The following is a 16,274-nucleotide window of genomic DNA, read 5'->3' on the forward strand; positions in this document are numbered from 1 at the left end:
TTTATGCATGAATGCCACCTTATATGACTGGATTTATCAATGAGTAAAAACTCACACACCCAACGTATATTTATAAGATATTTACAAAAGTGTGTACGGACGTGGTGTAATATCGATTCTGTACACGGTGAACCCACGTGTTGCACAACATGACTGTTTTATTCGTCCTGTCAAATCGGGTCATTTTTTTTACCTGTGTCATATAAAACGCACATCTCGGAATTATCTAGCCGATAGCTCGTTATCGGGTTTGAGAGTGAGCGTTAAAACCCCGTTAGATGCCTTCTTCTGGCACCACCCCCCGGGGGCACACGACCGTGTAGTAACGTAAGAAATGTTTGTTTTTTTACCTGCATTCACGTAATTTACGTAAGTGGAACCAAACAATAGGTAACGGTTATTGAACATAGGTAATCTGTCTTACAGCGTACTTAACCAGTGGTGAATGGCGAGATTGAATAGCCCTCGTGGGGATTAGCATTCTCGTTTAAATTTCTCACTCATTAACATGAATGGTTGGTATAAATCATGGGCTTAAACCTGTACAATTCTCGTGTATACTAAAACCTGCCAGTCTGTGCCACTTAAGTACATTCTATCTCCTTCAAATTTAGACAATTTTTATACCGGTTCATAAGTTTAATATCTAAAAAAAAAGTGTATGACAAGTTTGAGTGCTGAAATATTGACTGACTTCTTTAACATCAACTCAATATTAAAATCTTGATAAATTTCGTGATAAATTTGTGATGTAATGTGAAGTGTATTTTATTATAATGTTTTTTAAAACTAAATGTACAAAATATTTTTTTGATATAAATGTAAAAAAAAAAATCAAATATTTAAAAAATTCAAATCCTGTTGAGTATTTGCTAATACAGTATTAAAAAAAAGTTAACGGATATGAAAAAAATATGTATAAACATATTTTAATGGAGTTAGTTACAAAGTTTGTAAAAATGAAATTGAATTATTTTTAGGTTAAGCATAATAAATCATTAAGTTAGTTTTTCTTTTTGTTAGATCATTTCAGCTTTATATTTTAACAAAAATACAAGAAGGAAAAAAAAACAATAATAAAATAAAATAATTTACATGTATTTAGTAAGTTTTTCATTCTTTGCATCTAAAGTAAATAATAATGGCATATTTTCCTGTGATATTGCCTTTAATGGCAAAACACACACAACTTTTTGATCACATGCAAAAATTAAGACTAAAAATTAGTCGTTTCCTTCATAATATTTATGAAACCTAGTAAAAAAAAATATATATGAAAGCATGTGTAAAATACATTAGGAAGTATGTAGTATAAAAGTTATGTGACATTTCAGTACAGACATAATTTAATATCTGATATGTACTAGTGATGATCTGAATGGCCTCAGAATTGTTTCTTCATATTATAGTTTATTTTAGAGACTTGTACAGGTTTAAGAAATATCTATCATGATATACCACCACCTTATCAAGGATGATGTATCTGTGTATCGCCATAAACAGTGAGTCAAGATTCACGGAATCATTCCATCATAAGTAATCTCTGTTAACAGGTGATTCAAGATTAGTGGAATATTGTAACATTCAGAAATGTTAACAGAATTAACATTATTACTTTTGTATGATGAAGGGACAGGGCGTTCACCCGACTTATAGACACAAGCTTGTAGGTCTAGCAGGTTTGTCTATAAACACAGACTGGGGTGTTCACACAGACCTGGGGTGTTCACACAGACCTGGGGTGTTCACACAGACCTGGGGTGTTCACACAGACCTGGGGTGTTCACACAGACCTGGGGTGTTCACACAGACCTGGGGTGATCACACAGACCTGGGGTATTCACTCAGACTGAGATGTTCACAAAGACCCAGGGTGTTCACTCAGACCTGGGGTGTTCACACAGACTGAGATGTTCACTCAGACCTGGGGTGCTCACTCAGACCTGGGGTGTTAACACAGACCCAGGGTGTTCACATAGATCCGGAATGTTCATACAGACCCTAGGTGTTCACACAGAAAGAGGTGGTGTGTTCGCACAGACCCAGGGTGTTTGCAAAGACCCTGGTTGTTCACACAGAAACGTAGGTGTTCACTCTGACCTTGGGTATTCACACAGACCCCGAATGTTCACACAGACAAATATCACAGACCTGGTGTGTTCACACAGACCTGGGGTATTCACACAGACCCCGAGTGTTCACACAGACAAATATCACAGACCTGGTGTGTTCACACAGACCTGGGGTATTCACACAGACCCCGAGTGTTCACACAGACAAATATCACAGACCTGGTGTGTTCACACAGACCTGGGGTGTTCACACAGACACATCTCACAGACCCAAGGTGTTCACACAGATCTGGAGTGTTCACACAGACTCAAGGTGTTCACACAGACCTGGGGTGTTCACACAGACCTGGTGTATTCACACAGACCCAAGGTGTTCACACAGACCTGGAAAGTTCACACAGACCTGGAAAGTTCACACAGACCTTGGTTATTCATACAGACCTGGTGTATTCACACAGACCCAAGGTGTTCACGAAGACCTGGGGTGTTCACACAGACAAGGGATGCTCACACAGACCCCGGGTTGTTCACACAGACCCAAGGTGTTCACAAGGACCAGGGATGCTCACACAGACCCTGGGGTGTTCACACGGACCAGGGATGCTCACACAGACCCCGGGGTTTCACACAGACCCAAGGTGTTCACACAGACAAGGGATGCTCACACAGTCCTGGAGTGTTCACACGGACCAGGGATGCTCACACAGACCCCGGGGTGTTCACACGGACCAGGGATGCTCACACAGACCCCGGGGTGTTCACACAGACAAGGGATGCTCACACAGACCCCGGGGTGTTCACACGGACCAGGGATGCTCACACAGACCCCGGGATGTTCACACAGATACACACAGACACACAGGGTTTTAGAGACTGTTTGAGTTAATCGATCAACATGTTACTTATCCATCATCATATAACAGGTCATAATTAATTTACAATGTGATGAGCTCAGGTAAGGCTGGGGTTGATGGACAGGGCACCTGATGATTGGTGACTTTAATAGACACCCTAATCTACACTAATTTCTCTATTGATACACACAGGGGGATGGCCACACGGAGATAATTGTCTCTACAACAGGGATTATATGTTTACTGTTAATTATCCTACCACAACGGTTTAACCGAACAAATAGTTTGTACTTTACAGATATTGATCTCTCGATCATTGTGTGATTATTTCTGGAAATCCTGAAGCGTTTATCGTGCACAGTGTATTGGAGAATATTGATGTTTGGCCAAGGTCAAATGTTATGTATAGACTATTTAATTGCTCAGGAGTGAATCCTCCCCCAGCCCCCCCCCCCCCCCTCCCCCCCCTCCCCCCGCCCCCGCCCTCCCAACCCCCCATCTCCCATCTCTCTTTTTGTTTATCTTTCCATCTATATCTTTGGAAAGCAGAATTTTTATAAATCCAAAGCCTGAAATTTTCAAAGTTGTGAGAGGACAAGAGCATGCATTCACACACACATGTATTTTGCCTTGAAGCTTCAATTTTCATAGGATGATCGAGGCTTTAAGGTATATATGGGAGTATGGTAAACATTTTGTTAAAAGTCCTCTCACATACTGTCTTGGGACTAGGAAGTAGACTGCTTCTTATGGGAGAAACTGTTTGTAAAATGTATCAAAAGATATAACAACAGATATTTATAATTTTAGATATACCAAGAAAAACAGCTTTTAAATTACACTTAGGTCTGTTTTGTACAGGTAATAAACCGATGTGGTTACACAGTGCATCATTACCTTATTCAGGTATGCTATATCATATGTTAGTAATACAACATTAGCATAATACCGTACCTGCTATGTGCTGCCCAGGTATAAGTTATGTGAAGGTGAGGTTATGTGGTGGTCTAGCATGATGATATGTGTGAACCAGTGTAATTCATTTTGTTTACATGTATATATATACCTGTGCATGTTACCATTCTGCTTTTACAGGTAAAAACAAGAAAGTATTGTATTAACTTACTAAAGGAAATTACCAAATACATGTACCAGGTAGTAAAAATATAAAATCAGGAATTACAAATTGATTTTGTGTGGTTTTGTGGAATTTTCTTTTCATGAATTGTGTAATTAATTTTTTTTTCAGTTGTAAAGCATTAATAGATTAAGGTGATTTTTGCCAATGAAGTGTGAATGTATATTTTTTTTCAAAGTTTAAATTTAAGTAAATTTGTTAACTATTAATTGTAAGTTTATATTTCTTTATTTCTGTAACTTTTCTGTAGAATTTGTACGATACATTCCACTTATCAACAGTCATTCTTACGATTGTTTCAATATACCTGTATATAAACAAGTGTATAGAATTAAAGAAATACTAGGAAAAGGTACTTTTCAATCTTATAACCATCTGGATTTAAAATATTTTTAGGATTGACCATATATATTTCTTAAACTTCTGTACAGTTCTTAAAATGTCTGCCTGTTTATATTAGCTAATTCCCCAGTTTTGTTTTGATAAATGCTACATGTTTAGCTGAATGTAAAAAATTTTGACTCATTAATTGGTAAAAACGTAAGACCTAGCCAATGTATTGTAGATGGCATTAACTCTATAGCCCGTCTTTGGTCGCTATTCTCCAGTCTGTTAATTTTCTGTCTCATTCAATTGTGTACATGTTTATTTTGCAAAATAATGATGTCAAAAATTTGGTTTAAAAAGTCTGTCTGCTATTCTATTGTTGAAAAAAGTATGACAATGAGCATTTGAAAGAAAGAAAGTGCTTGGATGTTTATTAGAATATGAGGTAACATTTTATTGTGTAATGAGCGTAGGTACAAGGTCTGGCGTGTCTCAGTTCCTACAGGACTATTATTGGGACAACATCTTGGGTGGTTCCTCTGTTCTATAGTGTACGTGTATATCGCTACCATCTTGAGAAAGGGTCCTTCCGTCTACTGGTGTTGTACTGCAGAAGTCATCATATTTCTGTTATAATTCATTAGAGGTCATGTTTCCCATTTTTCTCATCATCTAATATTTCATTTTACTAAATGTGTTTTGTTTGTGCCTGCATGCCATTTATATCGAGAATTGGTACCCCCCTGTGTGTGATTTAGGAACAAGAAAAGATTCCAGTTTTTGGTGTTGGGAAGATATGTCGGCACTCTGTCAATGTTTCACAGCCTGTGTGGGCACTGGCCGCTCTAACAGAGCCCATGAGCCTAAATAGCTCTGTGATAGTTCATAGAGATGGGGCTTGCAATGTGATGGATCATATAGCACAGGTGCATGCCCTGTGATGGATCAGAGACCAGTGCAGGTACTGTAATTGTTCTTACAGACCAATGGGGGCACTTTGATCTTACAGCCAGTGCAGGAACTGGTATTGGTTTTTACAGTGTGCAGGCAATGTGAGGATTTTTAGAACGGTGCAAGCTCTGGGATGGTTCTTGGAATTGTGCAGGCTCTGGAATGGTTTTTAGAATGGTGCAGACACTGAAATGGTTAATAGCCAGTGCAGGCTCCACGATGGTTCTTAGAACAAATAAACCAAACCAAACCAATCTTAGAACTAGTGCAGGCATTTAGATGGTTCTTTATCAACACTTTTTTTTTATAGTTATCCAATCTTTTTTGTATTTTTTTTTTACACCTACATGGATGGTATCAGTAGTTGTTTGGTAACCTGTCTACTGTGTAGACTATCGAGAGAAGATGGCAGCAGGTGGTCAACCAGTACTAGCGGCATGGGGAGGGGTTTCTGGGGTCAGTGTGGCAGTAGGTTTTGGTGTCAGGGGGTTGAGGTAAGGGTGTGGTGGTGGGGGACAGGAGTTGGGTGGAGCTTGTGAATATTCCTGTGTGTGGTAAAATAATGGAGAAATAATCATGGGAGGGTTACAGAAGGATGTGTGGTGCTGCGTGGGCGAGGAAGGTTACATAACCCTAGATATAATGTTGATTCTGATAGAACATGTTAGTATATATAAAAGGACATGAAAGAGATAAAAATAAAATTTTGACAATATGCCAGGCAAAATTAAATTTTTTTCCCACATTAATTAAATTTTGTGGGGGTGTGCATGTAATAGAAATGACTTTGTAGTGGTAACTGCATCAGTGTCCTGAAGAGTTCCTTAGACTAGCTAAAAATGATTAAACTTTGTAGAAGATCTTTCATTGAAAGCTAAAAATGATTAAACCCTGTAGAAGATCTTTCATTGAAAACTGAAATGATAATTGATATTCTTACCTGACATATAATATCTGATTAGTTACCTATACAGTATAAGCTGATGAAAGCTGTTGTCATTTCTATTTAACTTTCCGATTCAGAAAACGACTATTAATCTCTTCATCAATATATTCCTTCTCATGTTTGTTAAATATGTGTCAGTATTAGAAGTTAATACTAGATCTAATATATAAATTTTACTGAAGATATTGTTTGTGCTTTTCTATATCAAAGCCGGTGATTAAATTCCAGGGGGGTCTGGTCTGTAGGCCTGTCAATAGAGATGTGGGTGTAGAAGTTGATACCTGCCATCGATAACACCCACCATCCACCCCTTCATAAACGGTGACAAATGAGTCCGACAAAAATGTGCTGGTTCACTATGTGGCACTTACTAGGACATAACTGACATTGTTCCGTCTACCCACATGTGTATGGATTAACCTATCGAATGAACACATTTTCTTTTATTCGGCCAACAAAAATAGATATATTGATTTAAACAAGAGAATCCTAACGCTGTGGTTTGAATGTCAACATGAGTTCCAGATATTATGTCACATTAATGCTGACAATGTTTTATTGTGAATATTATCTGGGCTGGGTTTGTATATGTGATTTGTGGCATGTAGTTTATTTATTGTTTTCCGACATTTTTCCAAGTGATTTATTGGCATGTGATACCAGTGAATTGGAAATGTGGGTTCAATATTGATTACATGTTCGTGATTCGCTGATGTCCAACTAGTGACTGCAGTAATGCTGCTTTAATGCCATCTAATAACTGAGCTGATTTAGTGCGCTATCTATATGGTTTTAAAGAGATACAGTTACTGCAGCAATGAGTTGGACGTTTTCTGGTGTTGTGTAACCATGGCTAATAGTTACCTGATCATGGTGCTGTGTATCCAATGGTTACTGGTGGTGCTGTGTATCTAATGGTTACTGGTGGTGCTGTGTATCTCATGGTTACTAGTTGTGCTGTTTACCCAATGGTTACTGGTGGTGCTGTGTTTCCATTGGTTACTGATGGTGCTGTGTATCCAATGGTTACTGGTGGTGCTGTGTACCCAATGGTTACTGGTGGTGCTGTTTATCCAATGGTTAGTGGTGTTGCTGTGTATCCAATGGTTGCTAGTGGTGCTGTGTATCCAATGGTTACTAGTGGTGTTATGTATCCAATGGTTACTAGTGGTGTTATGTATCCGATGGTTACTGGTGGTGCTGTTTATCCAATGGTTAGTGGTGTTGCTGTGTATCCAATGGTTGCTAGTGGTGCTGTGTATCCAATGGTTACTAGTGGTGTTATGTATCCAATGGTTACTAGTGGTGTTATGTATCCGATGGTTACTGGTAGTGCTGTGTATCCAATGGTTACTGGTGGTGCTGTGTAACGGATGGCTATTAATGGTGCTGTGTATCCATTGGTTAGTGGTGATGCTATATGCTGGTGGTGCTATGTCTCCAATGGTTACTGGCATGGTGGTGCTGTGCTGGTGGTGTTGTGTATCCACTAGGTACATATTGGAAATCTGATGCTTGAGAAACATCAATACCATTACAGGCCGGTTCTTTTCATCCTTGCAAACTCACAGTGGTCATTCTATTCATTTGTAGTCAGTATAGATCTTTGATATAGTGTGATAGAAATGATCTGATTGTGCGGAACTGCTGAACAGCAAAACCTTTTATACCAGCCGCTATTGCTCACACCAGCAAGTCTATACTTTAATTAGTATATATACCGGGTATACATATATGCGCCATGTTTATAACTCTTTATACTGAACATTTAAGAAAAAATTTTTGCAACAAAAGTGAAGATTTTGTTTGTCTTGATTTAATCATACGGTTTTCAAAATGTTGTCTGAAGAATAGATACCTTACATTTGTACTATTTTGTTTTATCTTACAAATTATCTTACATAATCTTTATCTTACTGTGGCTTTATCTTAAAACTCAAAACTATCTCACAGAATCTTTATCTTACTTTGTCTTTAAACTCAACATTATTTTACAGAACCTTTTTCTTATGGTGTCTTTATCTTACAACTGAAAATTATCTTACAGAATCTTTATCTTACTGTGGCTTTATCTTAAAACTCAAAATTATCTTACAGAATCTTTATCAGCTTTTCTATATGGTAGAGCATCAGAATATAAGCACCTCAGTCTCCCTATCGACTGACTTCAAGCTATTCTTACAATTTATCGATTGATTGGTAGATTAATCCTTGTATATATTGTAGTTGGATAAAAAATTAACAGAACAGGTATCTGGTAGTGATTATAGAAGGCAGTGCAGCATCTATTATTCACACTTGTAAAGTAACAGAAGAATATTATTGGTGCTGGTTCACCTGGGACATTTCATATTTCCAATATACATTGTATATACTTCCATATTGAATACAATTGCAGTTATTATACAATAAGATTAACCATACCATATTTAATGTATACTTTCTTGATACATGTACATAAATTTAGTCAATGATACCTTTTGATTAGGTAAATACCAGGTAAAATACTTTTGGAGTCAATACAGGACAAATAGTCATATGACCAGGTAATTACTTTACTGGTAAAAATTACACTCAATCCTATCTTATATTAATGGATTAATTATGCGAACAGGTGAATTCTATTTTTCATTTGTATGATAATGTAAAGTGTATTACAAAAGAGGGTTTGGCAAGGTTTTGAAGAATGAGAATAGGCCCCTACCACGGTGATTAACCCTCCTGAGTAGAGTTGTTTGTACTACACCACGGTATGCAGTGCTGACACCTGCAACCACGTACTTAAGTTGTTTATTTGTAAATAAATCTCTCAAGGCAACATTATCACAAGCTGTTTCAATTCCAAACATTGAAATTAATGTTAATCGTTTATAGTAGAATTTACTGTAAATGCCAGGTAGAAATGCTCTTGTTTATATAATCGGCAATATTATTTATTCTTTTCACATTTGTTGTTTCTATAAATACCAGGATCAAAAAGAAAGCCTCGGAAATATTCCAAGATTTTACCATGAGAAAGAAACGGAAAATCTGCATGATTGCAATATCAATTTACTTGATGATGCATGTGCTGCATGCTTTGGGAATCAGGTGTAGCTGTTGGGAAAGACTGGCTAACGGGAGAGAGATCTTGTCTGAGTATTAATGAATTGGCAATGTGTTATGATTTCTACAAATCAACATCTTCTATACAGGTGTATGTAGATTATGTAAGGTTGGTGAAAAGGAGGAACTTCTCGTTGCCAGTAATGCAGTGACTGATCGCAGGTTCCCTCCCTGACTGTATTGCAAGGTTTGACTTGCTATGTTCATTCCCAGATTGTATGATGGTTGATCTAGGTCTTCTCCCTAACTGTATCGATGACCTCATGTCCCCTCCCTCATTGTATAGGTGACCTCATGTCCCCTCTCTGACTGTATTGATGACCCCATGTCCCCTCTCTGACTGTATTGATGACCCCATGTCCCCTCCCTAACTGTATAGGTGACCTCATTTCCCCTCCCTAACTGTATAAGTGACCCCATGTCCCCTCCCTTACTGTATAGGTGACCTCATTTCCCCTCCCTAACTGTATAAGTGACCACATATCCCCTCTCTGACTATATTGATGACCCCATCTCCCCTCCCTAACTGTATAGGTGACCTCATGTCCCTCTCTAACTGTATAGGTGACCTCATGTCCCCTCCCTAACTGTATAGGTGACCTCATGTCCCTCCCTAACTGTATTGATGACCCCATGTCCCCTCCCTAACTGTATAGGTGACCTCATTTCCCCCCCTTTCTATCTCTTGTCTCTCTTTAATTTGGAACTTCACATCCCCCCCCCCCCCCCCCCCCCCCCTTCTTCATGACTAGTATTGAATATCTTACCTCACTCCCCATCCCTTTAGCTAGCACTGTAACCTGTAACTGCCGATTCTTTCCCCTCTTTGCTTAAACAGACTTCTCCTCCATTTGGACTAGAACTGGACCTCCTCGGTTCCTAAAGCCTGATTAACACCTGTGCTCAGAGCTTACCTAGTGCTCTCACACCTGTGACCACTAGTTGGGCTTTCAATACCTTGATCTGGCTTGGCAGGTGATGAGGAACCGGACTGTGTTCGTGGCCTCGTCGGACATGCTGTGTAGATGTATTACTGGGGTGTGTTTCTGTTCTACTTGATTGAAGTTAATGAAAATATAATACTCCTCAGTGATGATTAGATGATTCTAACTGTTTTTTATATATACATTTGATCAGACTCAGGGTATCAGAAGAGAGCACACAGCTCGCAGTGCTACCAGTATTGGGTGACTTACATGGCTAGTGATACCATGTATTAGGTGGTGCTAGATTTTGGCAATGCTTGCCTCCTGTAGTGTACACAATGTAATCTCTTCCACCTGATTCCTGTCCATGCCTGCCAAAGTATCCAAGAGAGCATGAGGCTGCTAGGCAAAACACAAGTTGATAGCATATATATAAATGGATGCTGGAGCAACGCATAGTAATAAACATAGATTCTATGAAGTTATAGTTTCAGTAAATGTGATGTTCAGTTTGATCTCAAGCACAAATTTGTGTATTATTTCAAAGAATTGTTTTCTGTATTGATTTAAATGAGTGGTTACATGGACACCTGAATCTTGTTCTGTTTATGGTTTATTCTGATCTCTTTGTTTTGTAAAGTCTCGTAGAGTGACTTTACCTAGAGTGATCTGGTATTCCATTAGCATTAATGACTTGTAGAAATCAATTAGTAAAAATTAACTCATAGTATTCAATTAGTGACTTTGCAGTTATCAATTAGTGACTTTGCAGTTATCAATTAGTGACTTACAGTAATCAATTAGTGACTTTTAGTAATCTATAATTAGTTTCATATACCAGTAGTGATCAATGAATATTATGTGTAAAAAAGTTGTTTTGCCAATTGTCTGGTGTGTGAGGATTTTGTGTTGCCATGTCTGGACTGTGAAAATTTTGTGTTGCCAATTGTCTGGACTGTGAAAATGTTGTCTTGCCATGTCTGGACAGTGAGAATGCCTGGACCATGAGAATTTTCTATAACTGTCTTAATTGTCTATAAACATTTTCAGATACTGTGTCTGAACTGTGAGAACTTTGCTTACAAAGTTTCTAAAAGAAGTTTTCAAGTAATATGCGATCAACTGCTAGCTTGTTTTAAGTTTACAGAACTAAGATAAATGAGTTCAGTATGTTTGTCTTCATAAAGCATTGTCAAAGGTCATTGTCCTGATAGATCTGTTACTCTAGGTGTGAGATCGGAGGTAAGGGGTCAGATGTGGGGTGTTTCAGGTGCTTTGGACAGGTGTGTGGTTCATAACAGTCCCCCTCCTCTACATTAATCCTCCTCCCACATCACAATAGGTTCTAGAGGCCAGTTGAGTTCACCACAGGGGGGTTATGTGTTGTAAAGCAATCTTTCATCACTTGCCTGTTCTGTTGTTGGAAGGCACACACCAGGAAACAAGTCTTTTATATTAAGTATAGGTGGCAGGTGCTAGAAAACATTTACATGTTATGTTGCAATCCAAACCTTTTTGTACATATAGTCTTATGTACAGTTCTAGCGCTCTTCAAGCTCTTGCACTGAATACACACACATGCAAGATTAATATCACTACCTGTTCGTCTGGATCTTCCAGAGGTACCCTTATTCAATGTATAATAACTCCATTCAACTGCTCCGATACAGGGCCTGGTACTAGGCTAGCAGCTGACTTAGACATCAGCTTCCGAAACAACACTAATAGGAAATTCCCCTCCCCCAGGGCTATAGCGATGAACATTCTGGGTTGTTTTATGAGGTGTATATAACAGTATACAACAGGATTTGTTAACCTTTTCTATAGTGTTGATAAAGGCTGGGGGATGGAGAAGATTCTTTACCGATGTGTCTGCAGCTATTCCAACTGTCTGCATACCCACTTATCTCATTGTTGACGATATTATCACAGTAGCTACAAGTGAGACATTCTCACCAACTGCAGGGAAAGCTTGATATAGGTGGTACAGACTGACAGAACTGTTCCTAAAATGTCTTCTGAAGACCAATGCAAAATCACTGTCAGACAGAATTTGAATTTGGGAGAGAGGGAGGGGTAAGGGGGAAGGTGACAATTTTTGAAAGAGGAATGGGTAAGGGGGGGGGGGGGGGGGCAATTTTTGAAAGAGAGAAGGGACGGGGCAATTTTGGAGAGGGGGAGGGGGAAATTTTGGAGAGAGGGAGGGAAGGGGACAATTTTTGAAAGAGGGAAGGGATGGGGGCAATTATGGAGAGAGGGAGGGGTAAAGTGGGTGGGGCAATTTTGTAGAGAGGAAGGGGGAAGGGGACAATTTTGAAAGAGGGAGGGGTAAGGGTGAGGGGACAGTTTTGGAGATAAGGAGGGGGTTGGGGAGGGCATTAGAATTCGGTGAGGAGGTGCTTGCTACACTTCATCAGTTATGACCACCTGTCAGATTGACTACCAGAATCCCCTGTAGCCTCATTACAAAGCTATGCAGGAGAGGAGATTCTAAAATAAGGTGAAAGTTGGACTTCAAATCCAACGTTCTGTTTTTAGAATACTTTCAAATTACGGTTCAGACTATCGTTAGGAAGGGAAAATGCTAAATGTGGAATGGACATGTGCTGGTTTGAGGTTGTCCAAATAGTTTTCGTGTCTGTTATATGAATGTTCTGAGTAAGATCATTAAACTGTAGTGAACATTTTGGCAAGTGGTGAAGTATATGGAAAATCACTTTGGATGTCTCCTATGCTTTTACTACCTACAATTACTGATAGATTATAGAGCCACACACAACCAGGTAATTAGCCTGGCCAGTGGTACCTATGACTCATGCTAACAGGATCCAATAGAAGTGCTCTGTGTTTCTTGTGTTCCTGTTGTTCCTGTTGTGGTTGCTGTTGTTGCTGCTCTTGTGGTTCCTGTTGTTCTTGTTGTGGTTCCTGTTGTTCTTTCCATTGTGGTTCTGAGTTGTGTCTTGTTGTTGCTAATGTTGTGGTTCCCCTTCCTGTTGTGGTTCCCCTTGTCCTTCCTGTTGTGGTTCCCCTTGTCCTTCCTGTTGTGGTTCCCCTTGTCCTTCCTGTTGTGGTTCCCCTTCCTGTTGTGGTTCCCCTTGTTCTTCCTGTTGTGGTTCCCCTTCCTGTTGTGGTTCCCCTGTTCTTCCTGTTGTGGTTCCCCTTGTTCTTCCTGTTGTGGTTCCCCTTCCTGTTGTGGTTCCCATTGTTCTTCCTGTTGTGGTTCCCCTTGTTCTTCCTATTGTGGTTCCCCATGTTCTTCCTGTTGTGGTTCCCCTGTTCTTCCTGTTGTGGTTCCCCTTGTTCTTCCTGTTGTGGTTCCCCTTCCTGTTGTGGTTCCCCTTCCTGTTGTGGTTCCCCATGTTCTTGCTGTTGTGGTTCCCCCTGTTCTTCCTGTTGTGGTTCCCCTTCCTGTTGTGGTTCCCCTTGTTCTTCCTGTTGTGGTTCCCCTTACTGTTGTGGTTCCCCTTCCTGTTGTGGTTCCCCTTCCTGTTGTGGTTCCCCTTCCTGTTGTGGTTCCCCTTGTTCTTGCTGTTGTGTTCCTGGGCTGTGGCTTTTGTTGTGGTTTCTATTATACAATGAAGTAGTGATCCCATTGTAGTACTTAAATAAGTACCTGTCAATCATAGCCCTGTATATACTCCATGATAATCCTGTGGTTCCATTTAATATAGTATTCTATATGTGGTAGACATAATTGATAGGAAGGAATAATGACAGAAACAATTAACACACAAAAAAAAACCAAAACACTAACTCTTACTCTCAAAGTAAATTCCATATCTACCACTGAACTACAGCCAGTCTAGGACCCTGAGCTTCAGTAAGCTTATCCTCTACTCTCCATTTGCCCACGTGTACTAGGGTTATAACCTCGTACCCTATTGTACCTGGTATGTGTACCTGTACAGTAGACATGTTCTGTTGTACCTTTACATAAACAAAAAGTCATTGTCTTTTGAGATCAGTGTTACCTTGATAATGTAACTGGCCACAGACATTGTCCATTTAGGACTGAATGACCCTACACACCAGGAGATACACTAGAGAAAGCCTGGCTTAGTATGTAAGTAGGCTTATACTAGTATACTGGTCAGAATTACTGAATTGCCGTAACTCGTTACTTGTTGACCTGTCTTGGCCATCCTATCTATAAAAGGGGTGTGAAATTTAAGACAAACATGACTCAGAATTCAACTTTCTTAAATAAATACTTGTTAGTGTTTTTGTTATTTGTTTTGTGAGCAATACTGGATGGAAGAGATCATGTGTACAACCTTAGTCAACCAGCAGGTAATCCCAATGTCCAACAAGGTGGTCACTATGTATGGTCATCGCTCACTGAGTCGCCAAATCTGTTGGATGAACTAGCTGACAACCCTTCTGTACGATATTGAACTTCATTGCCATCCAAAATCAAGAATGAAAGGCTGTTTTTAAATTCAAAAAGAAAAAAAATGGCCTTATTATCAATTTTTATGTAAAATGGAGGAGTATAAATTGTACAGACTAAGGGGTTGCCTAGTTCAAGCCTGGCTAGTGTGGGGAGGACAGTTTCCATTACTCCTAAACAGTATCTACACATTTTAATTCTATGCTTAATGCTAATACATGAATATTATTTTAATTATTCTAGACACATATTAACCCTCGTGCATTGTGCATTGATTTAGGCCTTTAAGCAAATCTAGATGAAATAGATTAATTGTACGTCTCTATGTGCTGACAAAAATACATGTTCATGATGTATGTGCCTTATGTAATATATGTCTTTATGAACCTGTGCTCTTGAACATATTGTATGACTATACAATGTTAGTGTATTGTGCAAAGCCTATGAACCTGTGTGCATTGTTTAATAAATGTTGACCTTCAAATTGCATGTTCATCGACCTATATGCCGTGGTATTATATCTTGATTCATGATGCATTGTCATAAGGGATCTTAATTCATAATGAAATATTGTGCAAAATCTGTACTATATAATTTTTGCAAAAATGATCCATATGTTGTTGTTTTCAAGCACTAGTCATATTTTTAGAAAAATCCATAAAATGTCAAACTTGATTGAGCGGTTGTATGTATATCTTGGGTAGATTGGTTCACTGCTTACCTAGGCAATGGATGTTTGTGAAACAATATGTCCGCCTTTACCGGGATTGTGTGGGGCCTCATTCTGGTCATGGGATTTATTCAGAATACCGTTTTAAATCTTGGATATTGATATTTCTAACAAGGAATCATAAATATTCAGAAAATGGTCCCCAAGAGGCAAAGGACTAGCCAGGTCTGTTAACCATGGAGGAATATATTGATCAGTGAAATTCCATAAGTTAGGACCAAAGATTTTGACACTTCTCTGTGGTCGGAAACTCTCAATGGACCTGTTGGACAATAATGATTAAGGAAGACATTTTGAACTGCCATAGATGTCTGTGAGGACTCCTCAAATAGACACCCACTGGGCACAAAGATACACCCAGAAATACCCTTGACTATATAGGTAACTGATTCCAGGGATAAGGTTTGGAAGGAAATTAAAAAGACTTCATTTTAATCAAATCGATAGTTTGGTGACTGTGTTAGAGGGGAAAAATCATCATCAAATATGATTAAGTACATGTACTGGAATTTTGTTTTATGAAAAAAGCTTTGATTTATGTATGAAATATAGACGAAGAAAAAATATTAGGAATTACAACTCCACTGGTTCTGTAAGAGACAACTGGTATTTTTGAGAACAGTTTTAAATGACGGGAGGGACATGTATAGGGAATATAATCAGAGAGAGAGAAGGAAATGAAGCGTGTGGCATATCAAAGTTGTTCACTATCAGACAGTTTATTTTTGGAATTTTGTTTCATGAAGAAAACAAGGTGGATCGGATTAAAATCTAGGATGCTCAAAAGTATCTGCATAAATTCATGATCCAAGACCTTGATAAGCACCAATAAGTT

At 38.8% G+C, this 16,274-nt stretch overlaps 1 protein-coding gene across 3 annotated transcripts in view; it reads left to right on the top strand.

Moving 5' to 3' along the window:
- LOC117335969 (pro-neuregulin-1, membrane-bound isoform-like) overlaps window positions 1–16,274 on the top strand; it is a 70,929-nt gene that overhangs the window by 793 nt on the left and 53,862 nt on the right. The window lies entirely within an intron of this gene.

Source organism: Pecten maximus, chromosome 1, assembly GCF_902652985.1.
Source record: "Pecten maximus chromosome 1, xPecMax1.1, whole genome shotgun sequence".
Lineage (NCBI taxonomy): Eukaryota > Metazoa > Mollusca > Bivalvia > Pectinida > Pectinidae > Pecten > Pecten maximus.